The sequence below is a fragment of the Mustela nivalis genome (assembly GCF_964662115.1).
Source record: "Mustela nivalis genome assembly, chromosome: 5".
NCBI lineage: Eukaryota > Metazoa > Chordata > Mammalia > Carnivora > Mustelidae > Mustela > Mustela nivalis.
This window is the reverse complement of record NC_139024.1, coordinates 61,704,250-61,729,074: the sequence shown is the minus strand read 5'-3', so window position 1 is coordinate 61,729,074 and position 24,825 is coordinate 61,704,250.

Genomic DNA, 24,825 nt, shown 5'->3' with positions numbered 1-24,825 from the left:
AGTGCTCTTAGTGTTCACCCTGAATGCACTCTTGGCTTAGGTGAGTCAATGGCAGAAACAAAGCAATTATGGGATTCTAGACATGCTACTGATACTTTCCTCTCAACTCTGCTGAGAAGAGGTTATCCAGCATCAGAAAGAGATTAATTCATGTGCAACCTTTAAAAATAAATATAGAATAATGTTTACTGGCAGGAAAATTTGTTCATGAAATGCTGTTATGTACAAAAGCATGTAACAAACATTGTGTCCAGTATGATCTCTACTTGTGAGCCAGATCGAATCAACCATACACACATGCACACTGGGAAGTTGAACCAAGTTCAACCTTGACTGCCTCTGTTGGGGAGGAAATATGGGGTTTATTGCATATAAAAAAAGTGTGTGCATGTATTTATTTTTTTCTATCCATGAAAATCATTTTTAGCTTTCAAAATAAGAAAGACCCTAACCCCCAAATCCACAGCAGCTAAGTGGTTAGAGTAGACCCTCCCCAGATATCCCTTAGAATCTGATTTACATGAATGTGAAGGGGTCTGGGAAATAATGCAGTCCTCATTTCCCTTTTGCCTTCCACTGAGGTCTTTTTATTTTTTATTTTTATTTTTTTCCCACAGAAAGCATGGGGTAGCAATATTCTCCTTCCCTAAGAAGGATCCTGGAGTGTGAGTGACTGAAAATATAGAAAAGGAGAAGTTGAAGAGAGCCCCCCCCATCCCTGCACTTCCATGTGCCAATCAGCTTCCTGTACTAACCACCCCTCCCCCATTTTCCTGCCAATATTCCTTTAGGAGGAAGGGGAAAACCGACTGAATTTCTAACACTTGGAGAAATAGCCCATTTCCTACAAAGATGCCTGTGATTTCAGTGGAAGTGTTGAGTAGGGTGTGGAGGGTGCGCGCTAGAAGAATCTGTCCTTAGTATGTGTCATGTTCTATCCTAACCACTTTCCTTCAGTAATGTCACAGGGTTAGTCAGTTTCCTGGCTTTTGCCCTCCCTGGCTTTCCATGACCAACGGCCCCTATGCTTGCTGTGATAATTTTCTCTGCACAGCTGACTTTTAAACCGACAACATAAGTAACAGTTACATTTACACAAGAGAAGGTGAGGAAATTTCAGGCAGGTTCCTGTGTTTGCTCATCAACTGACATTATTTGGGCCCCTTCTGAAGAAGGAAAGAAACAGCAGGCCACAGTATAATTTAAACAACAGTGACAAGGAGCCAGTAAAAGCCAGAAAATCCTAAGTGGTGTGGAACCAAGTGTGGGAAACTCTTTCTAGAATTTCACTGATTAACCATTGATAAAATAACAGAAGTCTATTTTTCGCCTCTCAGGGCCCCCTTTATTCACAATCTGAATGTGAAAAGTAAGAAATCCAACTTACCTAAGCTTTACACTGTGCTAATTGTGTGCGAAATGCTGTCATCTGAGAGTGTAGCTTCAAATATCTTTTCTGAAGGACTTGGTGCAGAGCAAGTGCTCTGTCACCTTCTCTCTCCCTTGAGGAGGTTATGAGGAGCACAACAGTGAATTCTTTCATTCTTACTGTTTGTTTTAGGGAGGTATATGACCTTTGCTTTTGGGGCTCATCTTCCTCAACCCCTGCACCAGCAGGGCTCCTCCCTTCCCCATTATTTTCTGGAGACACATTTCCATGTCAAAGACTTCTCTGGAGAAAAAGCTACTTTTTCTTCCACCCCTTGCCTGCTTTGTGCCTGACTTACCTTAACTCCATCCTGCCCAGCCCTGTTCCACATTAGTGATAGCAAGGAGCAGAGCCTTATTTAGAAATCAAAACCATGGTGGTGGTGGTGGGGGGGGGGATCTACTTCTTTGTGTGAAGGATAAGAGCAGTTCAATTGTCCTTGAAAATACCAACTTGTAAGAAAGATCACTATCTCTCGAAGTAAACATAGAAATAAGATATATTCTTCAGTGAAATTGTAGGTTTTCCTTAGGAAAAATGGAATTACTAACACTGTTATACACAACTGAGTAAATCCATGCTGGGCTAATTTAGAAGAATTTCTAAGGAATGAGTGAGTGTAATTTGACTTGTCTTGCATCTGTGGACTGTCTCCTGCTATATTTGTCCAGTAGAACTGATAAGTAATTTAGTTAGACACAAAGAAAATTCTCCAAGTTGTTACCATGTTTCTAGTCTTCAAAGGTTGGGTAATCCTAAAACCCATTACTGATTTTGACCTTCTGATAGACCTTGGGAATTCTAAACCTATTTACTTCCAGTCATTTGCAAAGAGAGAAGGCTTCACTTGGGAACTGTTCTCTGGGATTTTGATCAGTGCTGTTTGGACCCAAGTAAGACATTTTCATGAGGCCACCAAAAACTCAAGAAACTCCTGCACTGATCACCTACCCATGAGGGGACTCAAGCTCATTAACTCTTACCTGACACCAAAGTAGACACATTATTGGGCTTTGGAGAGCACTGGAAGATGGTCTTAGAGACAGAGGAAAAAAATCAAAGTCTTCTGGTTCCTATTTATTTCTCATGCCCCAGAACTTGCCCTCTTCCCTACTACACTAGATTTGAGTCATACTGAAATACTGGGAGTTCTTGAACAGGTCTGCTTTTTTCTTTCTCCAGATATTTCACAAAATATCCCTTTTCTTTGGAATGCTCTTCCTCCTCTTTGTTCCTGGCCAACATCCAGTTGGCTAACTTTTATGCCCAATTAACTCCTGAGTCTTTGAAAACTCTGTTCGTGTTCCTCCTATATAATGTCACAACTGGCAGGAGAAACAAAACAATCATGAGGAAGAAATATAAGTTTCAGAAGCCCTCCAGTTCCTTGCCTCTTACCTTTTTTTTAATTGCTGGACTTGGAAACAGTAAAGACTGTTTTTTGAAAAAGTTGATCCATGTCTCTCTGAAACCATAATAAGAATATAGGTCTAAAAGGAATGATTCTATACTAGTAGGACTTTTAAGTGCTCTATATATAAGCCAGTTAAAGAAACATGGGAAGTGGTTCTCACTGTCAACCTAGAGCATTTATTTCCAAAAGATATCTAGGAGATATATAGAATATACAAAACCTTGGTTTAAAATAGTTTATAGTTTATAGTCTAGTTTTGGGATATGGCACTTGTGTTAATTTTCTATTGTGTAACGAATTACCTATGAACTTGGCAGCTTAAAACAACAGCCATTTATTAGCCCACAGTTCTGTAATTTAGCAGTCACATGGTTCAACCATGTTCTCTGTGTCAGGTCTCATACTCCAGGTACTGACTGAGCTGAGTTCTTATGAGGCTTGGAGTCTTCTTTCAAGCTCATTCAGTTTTAGGCAGTTGCAGGACAGAGTCTCTGTTTTCTTCCTGGCTGCCAGGGATGGTCCTCAGCAATTAGAAGCCACTCTCAGGTCCTTGCCAAGATGAGCACTTCTCTATCTTCAAAGCCAGCATCAGAGAACCCCCCCTGGGTCAAATCCCTCTCACATTTCAAATCTTTTTCACATGTTCCTTTTATGGTCTCCCTGAGGAGTTCAGATAAGGTCAACTGTGACATGGGAAGGGTATCCCACCGTATTCACAGGTCCTACCCACCCTCAAGGGCAAGGGATTATACAAGAGTGTGGGTCATTGTGGGTCATTTTGGCTTTCTTCCTACTTTAATACTCAATGGATAAGACAGAGTAAGAAGCCCCACTTAAAAGATAGAAAATGTTACATGGATACAGAGTAGGGAGAGAAACTTACTGTATGTGCTTAGCATATGGTTGATGTTCTTTCAGTATTTGTTAATATGTGGGAAATACGTATATCCTGAGTGATAATAGTGTATTAAACTATATTAATTGGAATAAACTCCATCAGTCAAATAAAAAAAAAAAAAAAAAAACCCACTTTTGATCCACAATGTGAGTTGTTTGTTAAGTTTCTGGGTAGGGGAGAGTGAATTCCAAAAGGCGGCATCATAGGAGGGCTGGGTAGGTAAAGAGGCTTCATAAATGTAGACATTTTGAGGCATTCTGGGGGGGATGAGCCAGACACTCGAGATACAGAGGAGAGCTCATTCAGGAACCTCAGCAGATAGTTTGGCCTCAAAGACAAGGACACAGAATCAGGCACAAGTTTCCCGGTGTTTTTCTAATTCAGTGAGGTGCTCCACTTACTCACATGAATTACTTAATTTCCATTTAATATGTCACTCCCTTTGAAAGAGTTGATAGGTGTCTCTAAGTAATGTGCTAATAAACTAGAAGCTAGGGAAATCGACCTACCTAAACTGCAATTCAATACCTACTCGTGTTAGCAGTGTCTTCCAGTGTTTGGTAAGAGACTGAACTGTGGTCATCGAAAGTACCTTTCTGGAATCACTCAATAAAAACAACAGGGACTCTTCCTTCTTACGTAACTCCATTTGAAGCAATTTCAGAACCTTATGGACAGATCTGTTTAGAGCTGTTCCCATTCTGTTTCACAAATGGAAATAAGCTGAAGTATTCAGAAGAAAATTGACTTGCCCAAGGTCTTAGTAAATCACTCGAAGCAGAGGGAAGCAAATGCAATATCCCCTAATAGTTTTAAAATTTCTCAAGCAGAGACATCAAGGCTATATTGATACTCTAAATTGATGTCTACATATCTAAGTTGGATATTAATTTTATGCATTTCCTTAACAATTCTACATTGGCTTTCAAAATTCTCTAATATTGAAATCTTTGCCTCTATGCTTTATGCAGAAAATCTGGATCATTTATAAAGCAACTTAGTTGTTGAAGATTCAGATAAAGACCAACTGAAGATATATGTTTGGAGATCTTTCAGTTTAACCACTTTTGTTTAATTATTAAATATATAAAATATAATTATTAAAAATTAAAATTAAAAATTATTAAATATATAATTAAGTTATTTGACTGAGGTGGGCTTATTTGCAAGAAATCTTAAGAACTTCCTCTGCAGTTCTTGGGAAAGAATATTCAAATTATTGTTACTTCTTATAGCAAGTTCGGCCCTAAGCACTGCAGAGGCGGTTTAGAAACCCTCTTCCACTGCTTACCACAGTCCTAGCTGTTAAAGGAGAAGTCAGAGAGTCACACAAGTAGAGAAGGATGGCTTATATAACGGAAGGAAATGCAAGTATAGTCCCAGTAAAATTTCAGTTCACTACAGCTGAAGTAAACAAAGTTATATCTTGTTATGTAAGAGTAAAGGGTGAGTGTAGGGAAATACTTGGAAATCTATGGTCTGTATTTGGTTTTATAATATTTTTCTCATTCTGATGGTGATGGCTAATTCCCTTTGGAATATCACTTATGGAGATACTTGGAGATGTTTTGGTAAGGCGAATTCCATCACACAAATGCAGCAGGAATGTATTTGGGGAATAATGTGCTAAAATATGACTGTAAATGACATGATGTGGGATGTTTGTGAAGGATGCTCGTAAACCATGAGTTTGCATGTTTTGAGAACAAATTGCTATTAAACTAGAATATCTTGTGTCTTTTCCTACATTAAGTAGGAAAACATAGAACATTTTAAAATGGTGAGTTTTAAATTAGGAAACAACAGCAAAATATCTAGAGGGACAGACTATGCCAAAGGAAACCCACAAACCACAAACTGAGACACTGTTACCATGTGGACTGACCATGACAAAATGCTCACTCCCTGTCCCCTCACCAGGGCTGCTCCCAGCCCAGCGGTAAATAACATTGTTGTAAAAAAGTCAGGGCACCAAAGTGTAGCTACTTTTTGTAGCTAGTTTTCTTCCTAGTGCTTGTTTTCTTTCTTGGCTGCTACAATCCTCTGAGAAAAATGAGAACGAAACGTGACCTTGGTTATTGTAAATCAAGAGCTAGAAGCCAAGGAGAGACTGCTTATCAAAAGGATGGTGGCCAAACTTGGTGGTATTTGCTTTCTCTCTGGTGCTGTCACAGGGAAAGGGAGGTCAGGAAGAAGATCCACATCTAACCAGGCAAGTCTCTCCTTGCTCTAAATAAAGTTTCAGTGCCTACATGGGAGAGTACTGACGGTCACTAGCACTACTTAATGTGAAGGCTTCGGAACTCTGCTGACATCCTGCCAGGTTTTTAAGGCTCTGGGTTGAGAAAGGAAATATTGAGCCATGGGAAAGCCATCAAATTGGGTACAATTCTCTTTTCTCATCTTAATCATCTGCCACATGTAGAATGGTTGGGAGAATAAAGAGAAAATTGTTCTGTCTTGACAGTGAGCATTTTCATGGATGGTGTCCTGGAACCAAAAAGCATCTGACATTTAGGCTATCTCTTCTCAGTATTTGAGAGAATATCATATCTGTAATGCAGTTGTTGCCTACAGAATTCTTTGTGAAAGTTCCGTTAATGAGAACTGTTTAGCATAAAGACTGATGTGTGCCTTGAACCCAATGGACGCGATGTGTGGAAAGCTCTTCTCCTAGACCGATATGTAGCTATTTCCTTCTTGTTATGTAGGTCTTAGTTTATATGCCATTACCCTGTGAGGTCGTCTGATCCACCCGGCCTGGTCACCCTGAAGACACATTTTATTTTTATCACAACATTGGCCATTACCTGCTATTTTCTTTTATTTTCTGTTCTGTTTGCGGTCTGTCTCCATGCCTCTAATTTGAATTGAAGGTCCGTGGAGGCGGCCACTTTGTCAGTCTGGTTCATTACTGTTGCCCTGTTTCTAGAACATGGCCAGCCAGTGAATGGCGGGTTCTCACTAAATGCTTATGGAATGAAAGAATGAGTCAATTAATGTGCTTTACAATATAGATATATTCTGCCAGGATTGAATTCTTGGCTTCCCAGGGAAAGTTATTTGGTCTTACTATTTTGCCTCTCATCTCTTTCTATTCACCAATAATGTTAAAATGCATACTGTTGTCCATGTATAGGGGTTTATATAAGACTTTTTTTTTCTATGAGCTTAGAAAGGCTTTCTCTGAGAGGGAAGTGAGATTATCAGAGAATTTAATTTTAAAAGAAACAAATGAGAAAAACTGAAAATGGACATGACTAAAAAAGACAGAATGGCTCCTAGGCCTGTAAGATTTGCTTGGTAACAGATATAATGTATTATTTTTAAAAAGAAGAAGAAGAAGAAGAAGAAGAAGAAGAAGAAGAAGAAGAAGAAGAAGAAGAAGAAGAAGAAGAAGAAGAACGACGACAAAAGCACTGATTAGCCATGAATAGAGTAAAAAAAAAAAAAGAGTCTTGGATGTTGATGGGCCATTCTACCGACACACCCAAGTAGCAAACATCTAGGGAGTGGGAAGCCTAGCTAACAGGCCTCTGTTCTGAGAGATGGTTCCATCTGGCCATCTCAGCCTGATGCCATTAAGTATTTGCTTCTTTAACGCTCTTCATTTGGCTTCCCAGGGCCCCAGGCAAACTTTCCAAGGTGATTTGGTTTTGCAAACAGGTATGCCCACCGCAGATGTCCTAGCTACATGGACTTGAAGACTTTTCATTCCCTGAAGTGGTCATTGCTCATTCCATGTAATTAATAAATTGCCCTCAGGTTTATAGACCTACCCCGTGAACCCAGTGACTGTGAACTGTCCTCGAGGAGGTGTGCTGACAGTTCATATTTCAGTGTTGCCTGGGTTCCAGGCAGTGGGTTCCGGGCAATGCTCTGGGTCCTGGTCTGTTCACCAGGATAATAAATGTCCTTGCGGCCCACATGCTGAACCAAAAATGGTATTTGAAGTTTTGAATGAACTTCCATTGACCATCCATAAAATTACTTAATGAATTAGTAGCTTAACTGAGTGCCGTTTTCTCAATCTCTCGGTTCCAAGGGGATGGATGTATGTGAAGTCTAACTCACTATCCCTCCCTGTCAGCAGAAGGATAATGAATTTGGGGGACAAGCATTAAAAGTTTAGGTCCCTGGCTCATTCGTCCTTGTAATGCCTCTCTTGGAACAGGTCTTAACATGGGGACACAGGGAGAAAGGGGATGCCTCCAGGGGATACCTCCCCTCACTCTTAAAACTGTGTAGAGCTTCCCATGCCTGTCTCTAGATTCACAGCAAGCTCCTCAGCAGAGACCTGTGCCAGAGTCTGTGGTCCCAGGGTCCAGGGGAACATGAGGAACCTCTGGAGGCAGCCTCAGTTTGCCTGTGTTTGGTTGCAAATAAATATGACCAGACTTGGCAAAAGAACCAGCTGAGTGACCTGTAGCTTGACATCTCCAATCTCTGCTTTCTGAGTCCTTTTCACTAGGGATGGTGTCCTTCCTGCTTTCAGTACCTCTCATCTTGCCATTTATGTTTTGATCAACTCTCATCTACATTGATGCCTTACTTCTAACAGTTTTTTGTTTAAAATGTATTTCTTACTTAATTTTATTTTGGGACCAGAAAGCCAATGATAAGGAAAGGGACATCATTTCTTTGTGTCAGCATTCATACTGTAGTTTGGTATAAGTTAAAGCAAGAAGGACAGACCTTGGTGTCTTTTATGAAGGCAATAGAGTAAAACAGTTAGGAATTTTGACTTAAATTTAGGAAAAACTGGTTTCAAAGCTTGTTTTGTTACTCACTACCTGTTTAATTCAGGGCTTGGTTTTTAGCCTCAGTTTTCCCATCTGCTAAATGGCAGTAGTAACTCCTTCAGAGTGTGGTTGTGAGGATTAGACAGATAATGAATTTAGGGCTTGGTATGGTCTTTGGCTTGTTGCAAGCCCTGAATACACACTACTATTACTGTTCTATCATTTCAGCACTCACTTTTATTTTTTATTTTTTTAATTTCTTTTCAGTGTTCCTGGATTGTTTATGCACCATACCCAGTGCTCCATGCAGTACATGCCCTCCATGATACCCACCACCAGGCTCACCCAACCCCCATCTCCCTCCCCTCCAAAACTCTGTTTCTCAGAGTCCACAGTCTCTCATGGTTCATCTCCCCCACCAATTTCCCCCAACTCACGTCTTCTTTCCATCTTCCCATGTCCTCCATGTTATTCCTTATGCTCCAAAAATAAGCAAAACCATATGATAATTAACTCTCTCTGCTTGACTTATTTCACTCAGCATAATCTCTTCCAGTTTCATCCATGTTGATACAAAAGTTGGGTATTCATCCTTTCTGATGGAGGCATAATACTCCATTGTATATACGGCCATATCTTCTTTATCCATTCATCCATTGAAGGGCATCTTGGTTCTTTCTATAGTTTGGCAACTGTGGCCATTGCTTCTATGAACATTGGAGTACAGCGACCCTTCTTTTCATTACATCTATATCTTTGGGGTAAATACCCAATAGTGCAATTGCAGGGTCATAAGGAAGCTCTATTTTTAATATTTTGAGGAATCTTCACACTGTTCTCCAAAGTGGCTGTACCAACTTGCATTCCTACCAACAGTGTAAGAGTGTTCCCCTTTTTCCACAGCCTCTCCAACACACGTTGTTTACTGTCTTGTTAATTTTAACTGGTGTAAGGTGGTATCTCAATGTAGTTTTGATTTGAATCTCCCTGATGGCTAATGATGATGAACATTTTTTCATGTGTCTATTAGCCATTTGTATGTCTTCTTTGGAGAAGTGTCTGTTCATGTCTTCTGCCCATTTTTTGATGTGATTATCTATTTTGTTTGTGTTGAATTTGAGGAGCTCTTTATAAATCTTGGATATCAGCCCTTTGTCTTTACTGTCATTTGTGAATATCTTCTCCCATTCTGTGGGTTGCCTCTTTGTTTTGTTGACTGTTACCTTTGCTGCGCAGAAGTTTTTGATTTTGATGAAGTCCCAAAAGTTCATTTCTGCTTTTGTTTCCTTTTCAGCACTCACTTTTAGATTCTTTTCAGTTTCTTTTCAGTTCTCCTCAGACAAACCCTGCTGACCTTGGCCAGTGAGAACAGCTCCTGGGTTCCAGGGGGAACTCAGCAAAGGTCATATCTATGCAACCACCTGAACTTTTACTTTCCCATCCTTGCTCTTTTCATTCCCATAGCCCTATCACCTCTCACCCTATATTTCTTACCTCTAAGGTATTGAGCCCTTTTTCCCTATGCCTCATCTCTTTTTTTATGTCCACTCCATCGTGAGATGAATAGAGTAACAATTCTGTAGACACACACTTGATTTAGCAGAGAAGCCATGAAGCCATGAATAAACTTGAGGCCTTAGCCTGGAGTTTGTGGACAGACACAAAGGAGGCAGTGAATAGGGGCTATTCTGAAGAAGGGGAGAGTCTGGTAATGAGAGAACTGGGGAGGAAGAAGGGTAGGAGCAGAACCCATGAAATGTCAGTCCCAGATATTGCGGGCTGGGCGTGAAACTTAGAGAACCCAGGTTGCTTTGTGATGAACACCATGCTGCCATTTTCCTTGTGTCTCTAGCACCTGGCACAGCATTTGATATAAAGCTTATCCTCAAATGTAGCTGGGTAATGATTACTAGGGGGTAAAATCTGGGAACTTTGTTGTTTACACCAAGTGTATGACTGGAAAGCTGTTGATTCAATTGAATGCTGGTTATAGCCTCCCTAAAAAAAGCTTAAAGGCAACCCATTTACTTTGCTTATATAAAAATTAGATATTAAGAAACACTTTTGGGAGCTGCTTCTGGTTTATTAAGGCTTAGCAACATCATAGTAACCCTCCTCATTACATGTGTATCAGATTAACTTTGTTGTAAGTTTTGTTTGACTGCAATAGCAAACTTGGCTCATGCTTCAGACACATATACATGGAGCTTTGTGCACAAGTCACAACAGAAATCCTTCTCAGGGCTGTGTCTTAGACCTCAGGAGCTCCAACTTCATAGAATGTAGCACACATTCCACCTCTATTCATTCACGAATTTAAGGAAAACACACACACACACACACACACACACACACACACAAGAAACAAAAGAAGAGAAAGTACATTGCTCAGAATTAAAGACAGAGAAATGGGAGCCAGAATGAGAATAGCCAGTGCAGAACACTGTGCAGAGCCAACTCCTGGGACATGAATATGAGGCATTTGGAGAAGGGGAGGAGGAACGGTGCGCAATGGGGCAGGGAGGGGTAGCACCGAGGGGCTGGTGGGAATCCAGAACATTCTCCTTTTCATGATGCACAGGTAATTCCATTGAAATCCTACTAAAGAGATATGGATTTCTATGGCACCCTATTCAGTGCCCTAAATTTGGAGCAAAAAAAGCCTGGGAAATTTAATGAATAAAAGCCTCTTTTACTCCCCCACAGTTAAAGGAAGAATAAAAATTAGGTGTGCAAAATTAACTTTCCATCTCAATAGCATTTGTCCTTTTCATTCCCAAACACATGTTTGTAAACATAGTTTGTGCTTCACTGAATGTTTTTCTTCTAGTTCTTATCAGAGTTTCCCACATCTAACCACTTGCTGAGCTCTGTACATTCTATTTTTTTTTTTTTTTCAATAGCTTTCAAATCTGTCTTAGGACAAGTTCACCAGAAGGACATCTCAGGGGAAAGAGTCATGCATGAGTGATTTATTAAGGAGGTTCTTCTAGGAGAAGCAGGTAGGAGACTAAGGGAAGTAAAGACAGGGAAGGGCATGGTTTCAGCTGGTGCCAGGGAGAATTTTGAAGTGTAACTTATGCCTTGGAATTTGTCCCAAGGAGAATCAAAGCAACTAGGCTTTTATGTTTTATATTTTATAGTCACTGGCTGAGGACTGTGGGATTTAAAGGGTTAGTGGTGGTCACAGTGGGGAGGAGGGCATGTGGAGAGTAAATTTGTAGTCACTTTGAGCTCTTTATGCAAGCCCCTCCAATTGCCAAGCAGTGTCTCTAAAGGAGAAGCACGGACGGGGAGAGGAGTATGTGAGCATTCAAACCCAAATGCAGCAAGAGGGGCTACACAGAAATGTTACCAAGGATCTGGGTACTCTTGCTGATTCTTCCTGCTCACCATTGTCCTCCTTTGGTTCATGTCCCTGTGATTATTTCTCTTTTGGTAGATGTCATGGGTTCCCAACCTATATTCTTGGATCCCCACAGGCCTCCTCTAGTCGATCCTTGTGTTCAGCAAACTTAGGGCTAGTCCAGTGCTTAAAGCCCTTCAGTCATTGCCTCCTTAACATGGCTTGCCTGATACTGATGCTCTTGATCTGATCCCTGACCCCAGACTCCTAGGACCGCCACCTGACAACCCTGTGGTAGTCCTTGCTGCCCTCTGACCTCTTAGAGCAATGCCCCCTGCTTGGAAAGACCTTTACCCATCTCCTCACCTGGCTCACTGTTATTTTCCTTGGAAGATCCAGCCTAATTTTCTTTTCTTCTTCTTCTTCTTTTAAAGTTTTTATTTATTTATTTGACACACAGAGAGAGATCACAAGTAGGCAGAGAGGCAGGCAGAGAGAGAGAGAGAGAGGGAAGCAGGCTCCCTGCTGAGCAGAGAGCCCTATGGGGGACTCAATCCCAGGACCCTGAGATCATGACCTGAGCCGAAGGCAAAGGCTTAACCCACTGAGCCACCCAGACCCTCAATCCAGCCTAATTTTCATGGCCTCTGACTTCCCACTACTCTCTGGCCTCACACAGTTAGATTTGCCACATTCTGTTTCCCCACCAGACTGTTGTATTTCCCCATCAGACATTTTTTGAGAAAGCTCTGTGCCTTGTTCATCTCTGATCTTATTGTTTTTGGATTCTAATAGAAGACAAGGTGAAATGAAGGAGGAGTGGGGATCTGTCTTTGCAGGTATCTGCAGAATGAATGTGGTCTGCAGGTTTCAAAAGCCTCATTCTTTATGTGTTAGGTCATGGGAGCCAGGTCAGCTCTATGTGCCAAAAAAGGGCTGAAAGTACAATGTCACATGAAGTGCCCCCTGCATGAGGACTGAGGGAATATTATTATCCAAGCCTCAGATGATCACATAGATGTCTCTGGAGATCAGAGGGACCCATTCTCTTATCAGAGATTTTCTGGCTTCTTGATAGTTCTACCTTTCAGGAAAAAAAAAAAATAATAATGTTGATCCCATGTTCAACTTGGCCATCGTCTATGCCAAAAGTGGCAGAGCAGGGCACCTGGGTGGCTCAGTCAGTTAAGCATCTGCCTTCTGCTCAGGTCATGATGCAGGGTCCTGGGATTTGTCCACTCATTGGGCTCCCTGCTCAGCGAGAGTCTGCTTCTCCCTCTCCTCCCTACTTGTGCTCTCTCTCACTATCTCAGTCACTCTCTCTTTATTTACTTAAGATAAATAAAATCTGAAAACAAAACAAAACAAAAAGTGTCAGAGATATTTAAGATTAAATAAAATATTTAAATTTTTAGATATTTTTGAAGGCCTTGGATCTCAGGCAAAGACCTGTCAGTGTGCTAAGTATCAGCTAGGCAAAGATGATGTTAAGATTTAAACTGTGCTCCCCCAGATTCATATGTTGAAGTCCTAACCTTCAGTACCCTTCTTGGAAGTAGGGTCATTGCAGATGTAATTACTAAAGATGATGTCACACTGGGGTAGGGTGGGCCCCCACCCCAACTGAGTGGTATCCTTACAAAAAGACTGCCATATGAAGAGATAGACATGCACACAGGGAGAGTGACACGTAAGTATGAAGATGGAGATAGAGGTGAAGCATGTACAAACAGAGTTACCTCAAAGATTGCCAGCAAGCCAGCAGAAGCGAGGAGAAAGGCATGGAACAGATTCTTTCTCACAGCCTTCAGAAGGAATCAACCTTGCTGACACCTTGATCTCAGGCTTGTAGCTTCAAGAGCTATGAGATAGTAAGTTTCTGTGGTTAAACCACTCAGTTTGTAGTAATTTGTTATGACATCCTAGCAAAGTAATACACTAATCCCAATCAACTCAGAGACAAACATGAAAGTCATATGTTATCATGTGATGGGACTCAGAGCAGAGACATGTACAAGGTTCAGATGCCACACAGAAAAGGCTGTGAGTTTTATGGATATGTACACAGGTCAGGGGCTGAGGGGTGGTTAGGGGTGCTGTATAGCGAAGTTTGCAGAGTGGAGGAACTGTTTGAGCTAGGTTTTGAAAGCTAAAGAGGATTCAGACAGATGTCTCTCTACAGCAGTCATGGCATTACAGATAAAGCCAACTACTGTGCAATATTACCCCTATTTCCTCATAATAAGTTTTGGCGGGAGCTGCACAGAGAGGCTAGGGCAGATATGGAAGCCACAGGGCAGAGCAGCCTGGCAGGAGAGGGTAAACAGCCTCTGACCCTGCATCAATGGGCTACATGCTGGTCCCCTTCCCCACCTTTTTGTAGCACACCTTTTGTTCTCGCCTACCTTTTATCTTTTTTCCTTTGAGTAAATTTGTTTACTACTCAGAAGAGAACAGGGAAGGACTAGGCCAGTTGCCTGGGGCAGATGGTGCAATGTTAGTAAAGGACAGGCAAAAAGCAGAACTCCTCAGCGCCTGACTGTTTTTTTTTTTTTCTTTTTCTTTTTTTCCCCCTTCACGTTCTCCAGTAAGGCTCTTCAAACTAAATAGTATAAAATAAACATTAATGAAGGGAAATTGAAACACAAGTCAATGGAAAAAAATAGTTAGGGAAGAAACCCCTGACCGATTTAAATGATTTCACGTCTTCAGATCTAAGTGAATTAAATTTCAATTATGAAAGAACTTGCAGAAATGACTGATAAAGCACTGAGGAGAAATTATTTTCAGTTTTTTGTTTGTTTGTTTGTTTAGGAAATTTTGGATAATGTGAAATGTGCCTGAAGTCTGGAGAAGAATAAATGTTGCTCTCATATTTAAAGAAATATAAAAGATAAAGTCACAGAAAGTGCAAGTTCGTGTTGATTCCTTGCAGGCTTTTTCTTAAATGTTATTTTACCTATCCATAAACAAAAATACAAAGGAGTAAGGAGGGGGGAAGGGACAAAGAGAAAAATGAAGGAAAGGAGCGTTAGTGGGACAAAGAAAAGAGAAGTGGGGACTGGAACAGAAAAACCCAAGAAGAGAGAGTCAGAGTTTCCTTCGATTTATTGAAAATTACCTTGGGACGGTTGGGTGGCTCAGTTGGCTAAGGGTCTGCCATCAGCTCAGGTCATGATCCCAGCATCCTGGGATCGAGCCTTGCTTGGGCTCCCTGATCAGCAAAAAGCCTGTTTTTCCCCTCTCCCACTCCCCTTGCTTGTATTCCTTCTCTCACTTGCTCTCTCTCTGTCAAATAAATAAAATCTTCAAAAAAGAAAAAAAGAAAATTACCTTAATTTTACAGAGTAGACACAACTCAATTTGCTTACTACAGTTGTGACCTCAATAATCCTGCAAAATTTCACGATGGGCTATTAAGTCAATATAATGTATGTCTTGACTAAATAAAGGAGATGACTCATAAGAACCAGAGAAGGTTAATTAAGAAAAAAAAAAAAATCATGCTCAACTTGGAGCTCCCTTCTTTTCCAATTTCCTCTGCCTTGTCTTTTCTCATTTCCCCAGAGTGGAATCCACCATCATGTCACCCATACTGGACAGAATGTGTTGGTCAGTCTCCACACTCTACCCATGAATCTCTGTAAATGACTCCTACCAGGAGAACAGGAAGCGCTGGTCGTGGTGTCTCTATCGGTCCCTGAGTTGTATTTTTTTGCTCTAAGTTCCTCATCCTGATGCCTCCTTCCCTGGCTTTGTCTCCTTTCAGTACCCATACATCCTGGGCTTCTGAGTTAGCCAGAGTTAGCCACGTTCCCTTTGTTCCTGTTCCGAGAACCTTGCCCATCCTGAGAACGGGCTGGTGGCTTGCTTTTTGTCCATTGACATCTCTAGGGTTTGTTTCCTTGAATGATGGGTGGAACCAAGAAACCTGAGAGATCCACTTTCAGAGGCACACTGCCTTTATGGACTATATCTGTTTTGGATTCTCAGGCTCTTCACCCCCATTGGGATCATTCCTTCTTCTTGAACTCTGTCACTGTAATTCCTTTATTCTGTGATAATTGGACACCAACTCTTTGAAACATATTGTTGCCTTAAGGTTAAAAGAAGGATAAGAATGACGGAGATTTTTATCTTTAAAAAATATATAAGTTCACTCATCTCTGTCTCTTGCTTCAAATCTTCTAAAGGCTTTTCATCACACTAAGTATAAAATCTCAACTCTTTACCATGGCTTGCAAAGATCAACATAATGTGGCCACTGCCTACTTCTGTTCCTAAACAGGTCAAACTTGTTCCTGCCCTAAGGCCTTTGTACTTGCTTGCTCTCTTCCCTTAGATCTTCACATTTCTGGATTTTTCACTTCATGCAAGTTTCAGTTTATATGTAACCTCTAGGAAGAAGCTTTCCTGACTACCCTGTCTAAATCAGCCTTCTTGTCACCCGCCACTCAGTCTTCATTTTTTTGGGTCTTCCTAAAACTTAATAAATACTCTCAAGAATTAGGGTATGTATTTATTTGTTTCCCTTGTTTACTTCCCCTTTTGACTCCCAGAATATAAGCTTCATGAAAGCTTATTCCCAGCACCTGGATAGTTCCTGGTACATGGTAGGTGCTCAATAAATGTTGGAATGAGTGAATGAATGGATCCCTACCGACTACATGGCCATGGACCAATTGCCTCCATGGGCTTTATTCTCTGTCTCTACCATGTGGTTAACAATTCCCGTATCAACAGGATTTTGTGAGACTTGAATGAAATTACTCAGGTAAGTTATCTAGAGCAGAGCAGGGAATAGAAAAGGCACACAATAACTCCCAGTTGGGCTTATTATGATATGCTAGTTTCTAAGAAAGGCCATGGGAATACAGAGATGATTCTAATACAGTCCTTTTTCCCAAAGTGCTCACTTGCTTTGTCTGAACGAGGATTAGAGACATTGCGTGTTTTGGGCACCACACCTCCTTTGCCCTGTTGAACCTCTTCTGAGCGCCAGACACTCCCCAGGGCCCGTCACACCCAGTACTTGGGTCACCTTCTTGGGCCTGATTATCTACATTGCCTTGTCTTATTCTGAGTAAAGAGCCAAGGTGCAATGACAATATCCAAGATTACAAAACTAACCTAATTCCCTTTTAAGGATGGAGCTATTAGACAAATACTTGTAGGTATATTATAGATACTCAGTATCTCTGAATTTCAGTAGAGAATATGACAGCCTTTTATTTTTTGTGTGAATGTTACAGATAAATGTAAGATTATGCCTCTTTGACATTAATGACTATTTAATTAGATAAATCTAAAAATCTACCAGTATTTTCTCAGATCCCAAAGCACCCTTAAGATTACAAATTGTAGTGAAGGTTCATAGAAGGAAGACAGAATCCCCAAGTTAACCCGTCTGTATAAACAGACTTGATTACATTGGGGGTGTCTAATTCATTCACTTCCTTATCGATCAGTCTCTGTCACTTCAACCTGGAGGGTGATGAGCCACTGAGCTCTAGAATCTCTATCTTCTAGTTAATTGAACAGAGCAACAAGGTTATCAAATGGTGTTGGTAGCATGACACCATTATACCCTAAAGAGAAATAAATATTCATGCATGGAAGAAAGATAGCGGATGGACATATACCAAAATGTTAATACTAGAAATGAAATTTTAGACATTTCTTTTCTTTTTCTATGTTTTTAAACTGTTCTGCTTTGATTGTATGTGATTTCTGTGAGCGGAAAACAAAATTATACAAATTAGCTACACGCGTCTAGGATGGGGGATAGATGACAGCCTGTGAGTGTTCAGGGTCAGGAAGTGCTCAGGAACTGGGCTGTCTGTGTGCCACAAGGTAGGGCCTCCCAGGACACGGACCAGAGCTTCCAGAATGGGGCAGTGGATTGGGGGGTGGTGCTGGCCCTGTGGCACAGAGTGTGCAGTCTCAAGTCTCACCTTTTAAGAGGCTTATTTTGAAGTCAGATGAAGGAAAAATTGGCTTAATTTTAAGAATATATTTTTAATAAGTATAGCTTAGGAAAAAAATGGCCATTTTTTCACAAAGGGTTTGCCTACACAGGGTAGGGAGCCACACAAGTGACATCTTGTGTGTCTTTCCAGGCTAGAAGCTGTACTGATCAAACTTGTTTCTTTGACTTCTCCATTATTCACATTATCGCCATGAGATGGGTGTTATTTCTCACCCATGAAGCAGCTGATGCTAAGACAGTTTAACTTGTTTGTTGAATAACCCAGATCTTGTGATATTTCTGAGCCGGGACTTGAGCCTAGATGTGCTTGGCCCCAAAGCCTCCAGGGTTCTGGGATGACACACTATTTTCTGACACTGTGATTTTGTGTTCCTTGCCTCACTTTCTCATCTTCTTCTTGTGTATTCCTTATTTCTTTCCATAATTTGTGCAACAATGGCATCTGGTGACATATTTGACTTTTATTGAATTCTTGATATTGACATTCAAAGGCAAAGAAATAGATGACTTACTCCTGGATAATAGTACTATTACTTATTATTATTATTACTATTATCTTGACATAGTTGAAGGGGTTCTGGTAATAAAAAAAATTAGTGATCAATGTCTAGGAGAATCTTAAGATTTTGTATCTAAAGATCACTTTTTCTTTGGGTGGGCAGAGTGAGAGGGAGAGAGAATCTCAAGCAGACTCCCTGCTGCAAGGGGAGCTTGATGTGGGGCTCGATCTCACAACCTTGATATCATGACCTGAGCTGAAATCAAGAGTTGGATGCTTAACTGACTGAGCCACTCAAGTGCCCCTCAAGATCATTATTTTTGAAATGTATATTATGAGGCTTTCAACAAGAAACTAATGGGAGACAATGGAACAAGAAAGCTTCTACTTTGTAATGTGGTTCAGTGCTGTTCTAATTTTAGGTTCTCCAAATTTCATTTATTTGCAGTGTATACCTTCTTCTTTTTGTGTGGAATTCTCGATTCTTCTGCACAGGTTCCTCCGAAGTAGTACTTTCCCTCTGTGTCCCTCACCAGGCAATAGCTCTTAATCAGGATGCCTTGATCCTTTGGTATGGTATAAGTTAAATAGCTCCCAAGACCCGCACACGCAGAGCCCATCCTACAAATTAGTCTGATTGTTAAAATCCTTGAAGTTGAGACTCCCCGCATTTGAATTACATTGCTGCAGCCATGAGCTTAAGAAGAGTGGGTGAATGGGAACAGAACTAAGAAGGACTTTAAGGCTTTGGCAAACTGACCCCTGGACAGCATAACATGGAGGCTTTTATCTTTGATTTAATGCATCTGTCAACTTGATGGGAAGTTGGGGCTACAGATTCTTGCCCTCATGAGCCTCTGAGGGCTTGAAGAAGGAGCCAAGGCATGAAAGTCAAACTCAGGGTAGAGTAAGTCCTAGCCATGCAGCTTAGTCCTAGGCATGCTAGGATCATCTGACTGCACTTTATCATCTATAAAATGGGGTCATAATAACTAATATACACAAGAGTTTTGAGAAGATTGAATGATTAATGATGCAGAAAGGATATGGAAATAAACAGGAAAATAAGAAACAAACAATGGGTGAAAATCCCCCAATCAGGGCTCTGCTTCACAAATCTTTATGCTTGATTTTTACACTGGTCAAACAATTCTGAACTGTTAAGGAGATAGAGACGGAGCCTCATTATCTTGCCAGGCTCAGAAAAACTGTCTTTCAAATTGAGTAGCCTGATTTAATGGCCAAAGCAGAAACAAAAGCAAAAAAAAATGAAACACAAACAAACCTGTGGGATTGCACATGAAAATTAAAGCCAATTGAAATAAACAAAACTGATTAACAAATAGTAAATCACTATTTAATCACATTCTGGGAAAAGCATTTTTGCACGTTATTACAGCCATTCTGTCTTTGAAATTATTGAGTTTTATCAAAAGAGCATAAAACTTGAGATGTTTGAGATTGAAAAATAATACATTTTTCATGTTTTCACCATGTCAGTGTCGGATTGGCAATGAGGGTAGTTATTAAAAACCTTAGCTGTGCCTGCAAAGAAGAAATGAAATAAAACATAAATTGCTTCATGAAATAAAGCTAGCTAAGTGATTAATAGTCAATAGTATGTGTTATTTATTCTACCATGGAGCAAGAGGCAGAGATGTTTGAAAATGACTGGTTAAATATCAGTCCATTTTATTTAATAAGTGATAGTTTTTTCCTACATTAAATAAAACTTGGCCTACTTATCCAGAACTCACATTTAGGTTTAAATCCAGCTTTGGCTGAATAATCAGAAGCCATAATTGTGAACCAAAGCAGGGAGATTTTTTGGTAAAGATTCTGTGACATGGTTTTAGAGAAGACCAAATGGATTTGGTTAAGGCTGGATGACTTACACAAAGTCCAAAGATAAATTTAGTTGAAAATTGGTCACAGGTAGCCTTGCAGTCTCAAAGGGCATTTCTGACTAGACAAACAGCATCTCCCAACATCCCTTCCACTGAAATAAACAGCCAAGTGTTCCCTTGCCACAGGCTGGGTAAATACTAACTAAACTGTCTGCCTGTATGCCAGTAGGAGCAACACTCCCAATTTTTTAGCAAAATATTTTTCCACTCTGGCCATCCAAGAAACTCTCCAAATCCAATCCTTTTCAATGGACTTTTAAGGCTTCTCTATTTTTCTCACTATTTATAGCTTTCAGATGTTGGCAGATAGAGACCTGCATTTTCTTCAGAATAAACTTATAAATGATGGTGATGGAGATTCATCATATGCCACATGGTATTAAGTAAGTTTTAAAACAATCCTTCTTCTTATGAATGTAAATATTGACAAAGACTAGAAAACAAATTAGAATCCTCACAGATATTGTATCAGAGGTCTTACTGATATTGTGAAGAATTTCATTGAGTGAGGACACTGGGGCTGGGCCAAGAAGGAAAGCCCAGGCTGATTGATTAGGGCTGATGTGTGGAACAGTCCTTAGAGACTCAAGAACAGAAGTCCAGGATGCTCAGTTCTGCCCTCTCAATGCAGATAAGGCTCAGGAAGGCATAAAGGAAATATCAGATGTGTAGAGTATTTAATAAACTTGGTCCTTCTAACAATCCTAGGCAATAGATAAGGTAATTATCCTCTCCAATTCATGGACAAAGAAGCTCAGTTTTAGAGAAATGTCTTACTTGACAGTTTCAATGTGGCAGACACGGAACCAGAGCTAGATCCTCTGATGGCTGTGTTTTCTTTCCACACTGCTCCAGACTACAGCTCTAAGTATTCAGCCCACAGGGTTTTACAGTCTTCCTGGGAAGACAATCAATTCACATGAAAGAGCCAGTGAATAATAAAAAAGGAGAAATTGGAGGGATCTATTTAGAGAATGAAAGCCAGAATTCCAGTTGCCAGTAAAGGATCATGTTTGGCTGATTAAGAAGCAGTAGTCTGGTATAACTGAAATGTGGAAAAGTTGAGTTTCAGTACTCAGTTCTATGGCTAGACAGCTAGTTGACCTTTGGAGTTCTTGTCCGTAGAGTTATGAACCTTCCCTGCCCCCACCCCTTCCCTTCTGGTCATTTGATAAGAGAGCCACTATTTTTCCCAAGAACACCTGTGCCAGGATTCATTATGGAGGCAGGACTTGAATGGGGGAGACTGTAGCAAAATGGAAGAAAAGTAGAAGGGAAATACTGGCAAGAAAAATAGCCTGAGCAAAGTTATGGTGGCAAGGGCCAGTGTGCTGTTTATCTGGGATGGTAAGGAGACATTTGATAGATAGATAGAAAACTGTGTGGAATGAATTCCACAAAAATGTGTGGAATGTTCAGCAATTATTAAATCGATGTTATCCATGTAGTTAGTTGGTCTGGACATTACAGGTTAAAATCTATTCAAATTATAGAGATAGTCTTTCTAAGACTTTCTTTCTTTATCTCCTTCATTCTGCCTTTCCCCCTTCCTGCTGCCCAGTATCCTCCCTCCCTCCCTCTCTTTTTTCCTTCCCCTGTGCCTGTTGTAGGCAGACTACTTTGGAGTATATTTCATCAGGGGTGGATTTATTTGTCTAAGGCAGGGAGGGTTGTCAAATACAGGCCATGCACACTGCCACACCCCTGCTGTGACAGACAATACTAATCAATCACTGTGCTCTGGGCACAATCTCAGGATTTGTTTCAAAGTACATGGGTTAGTTAGAGTTGACACAAGTGATGAAGAGCTATTTGCCAAAACAAATCTAGGACACAAATGGGTCAAATATGGCTTTCCATTAAAAAAAGTTAAAGTATACTAGAAAGTGTACTTCCTTTACCCTTTCCGAATGCTTCCCTTTTGCTGTTTTGATCTCAGCAAGAGCCTCAAGCAAAAAGAGACAGATGTTACTTGAAGTCATAGTGGAGGGCACTGAGAGTCTAAAAAGATTTTTTAGAAGGCAAATATGTCTTGTGAATGAGTTTTATTTTTTGAATATTTTGCGAAACAAATTGACTTCTGGACATTTTGATGTTTGCCCTTTTGTAAATTTGAATTTCCCTGGTACTAAAATTTGGTTTCTTAGTTCTAATGCAAATGTATGTGTACCTATATGCAGAGATTATGAGCTCAGTTTCTGGAAACAGAATTGGAATCCCAGCTCTGTCTCTTTCTAGTTGAGTGCCTTTGAACAGGTTAACTTGAACTTTCACAGCTTCAGTTTCTTATTTAAAAAAAGAAATTAAGAATCATTTCTATCATACAGGGTTCTGGTGAAAAGTAAATGAGATAATTCATGTGTAGCACTTAACATAGTATTTGGCATATACTAATAATAAATGTGAGTTCATGTGTATTGTATGGAGCTGATATTGTCTAGGGTGAATTAAGGACTCTGATGCTCACTGAATTGTTTGGTGAAATGCTACATTTCTTTGCTTTTGTGGGTTTAAGTTAGAGTTTTAATACTACTTGAATTTATGATTTTTGGTGTGCATTTGAACTCCAAGAAAAATGTCCCCTCTTTGGTAGCTGATATAGTCAAACCACTAGCGATGGAAGAAAAATAATCTGTCATTGAAGTAGATGAGAGTTGACATGACAGACTGTGCACTCTATCTTAAACACTCATAACATGCATAATATGGTCTCTATGGAATGAAAGAACTCCTTTAGAGTCTTTGCAGTCCCTTGTATCATGGCTCTCATAGAGCGAAGCCATTATAATTCTAAAATAGCTATGCCTGTTTGGGGAATAAAGCAGCAAGAAGAAAAGGCAGTTTGCACACATAACAATTGATACGTTTAAGTTGTTTATAGACATGTGTGCATACATGTGCACAAATGTATGTGGATGTGATGTGTATATACCCACTGCACATACGTACGTGTGGTGTTTTAAAATCTGGTGTTTGCCATATTATAACATATTGGCTAGAAGTAAATTCTTTGAAATCTGAAATACTTGACTTTCCTGACTTTACCATTTTACTGGTCATATATTTTATTTTGCTTTATTTTATTTTATTTAGAGATTTATTTATTATATATATATATATATATATATATAGAGAGAGAGAGAGAGAGAGAGAGAGAGAGAGATGGAGTGCATGAGCGCACAGGCCAGGGGAGAGGCAGAGGGAGAGAAAGAGAATCCTGAAGCAGACTTCCTGCTGAGCACAGAGCCCAATGTGGGGCTCCATCCCAGGACCCTGAGATAATGACCTGAGCCAAACCCATGAGTCAGCTGCTTAACTGACTGACCCAGCCTGCGGCCCCCGTTATTTGATTTTAGACAAATCTTCCCACCCCCAGTCTTAGGTGACATATTTAGAAGGGGGATAAACATACTTTTATAATCTTTCATAGAAAGGATTCATGTAAAATATTATAAGTAAAATTCATAGGAAAATGTTTAACATATATTAATCTCTCAATTTATAGAGCTATTAATAATAATAAATAAATAAAACAAGTAATTAGAATAATGTCTACAGCAAGGAAAACTGGCTTTCAGCTTCATTATTCAATGTCCTGCTTTGATTTGATTTTATTGAATAATCATTTGGTAGCTTAAGTAATACATCATTCCTTAATTATAACTGTCATGTGAAAACTTTACTGATTCATGCCTCTTCTGAGAACTATAAGCACTTGAGCAAATAATAAACTTCTTGACCCAGAGTTTTCTAATCCAAGAAGAAATCTACCTCATTGTGTGCTGGCATGGCCATTCCTCTTGAAAGGATGGAATCAAATAACGGATTTTACAGGTTCTTGCAAAGCACAAATTGGCCATGCAATTGGAGAACAGATATAAAATAATACTCACTTATCAAATACTCACACATTTGTTGACTGACAGGTAACATCTCTAAAGAAGACTAGAATATTAGTACAAACAAATAATTAGCCCCATAGTAGGTTGTGATTACTAAATTCGCTAATTGCTTTTCTCAGTTGGAAGAACTGACTTGTATTTGTTTTTAATAAGAAAGTACAGTGCATGCTAAATTTCACCTTTAAAATTCATTGGTTTGGGGGCACCTGGCTGGCTCAGTGGGTTAAGCCTCTGCCTTCGGCTCAGGTCATGATCTCAGGATCCTGGGATCAAGCCCCACATCATGCTCCCTACTCAGTGGGGAGTCTGCTTCTCCCTCTCTCTCTGCCTGCCTTTCTGCCTACTTGTGATCTCTGTCTCTGTCAAATAAATAAATAAAATCTTAAAAAAAAAAATAAAATTCATTGGTTTGGAGATAAACAGTATTCCCAAAAGGCCTCTCAGTCTTATAACATGTTAGGAAATGTTCAAGATCCATCAAAATGATATGTTTCCATTATAGGAAATGTTCACAGATCCATCAAGATGATAACATTTGGTCAATAGAATCTACTTGGAGAAACTGTTGCGTCTCTGTTGCTCATGCTACTGTGTGTGTGGGATCACAAACACAGGTTTCGCCAAATGTTCCAGTATATACAGACTCTCTGCTTGTCAAAATTTGGAGATGCATTGTAGAACAGAGCCATTTCAATCCTC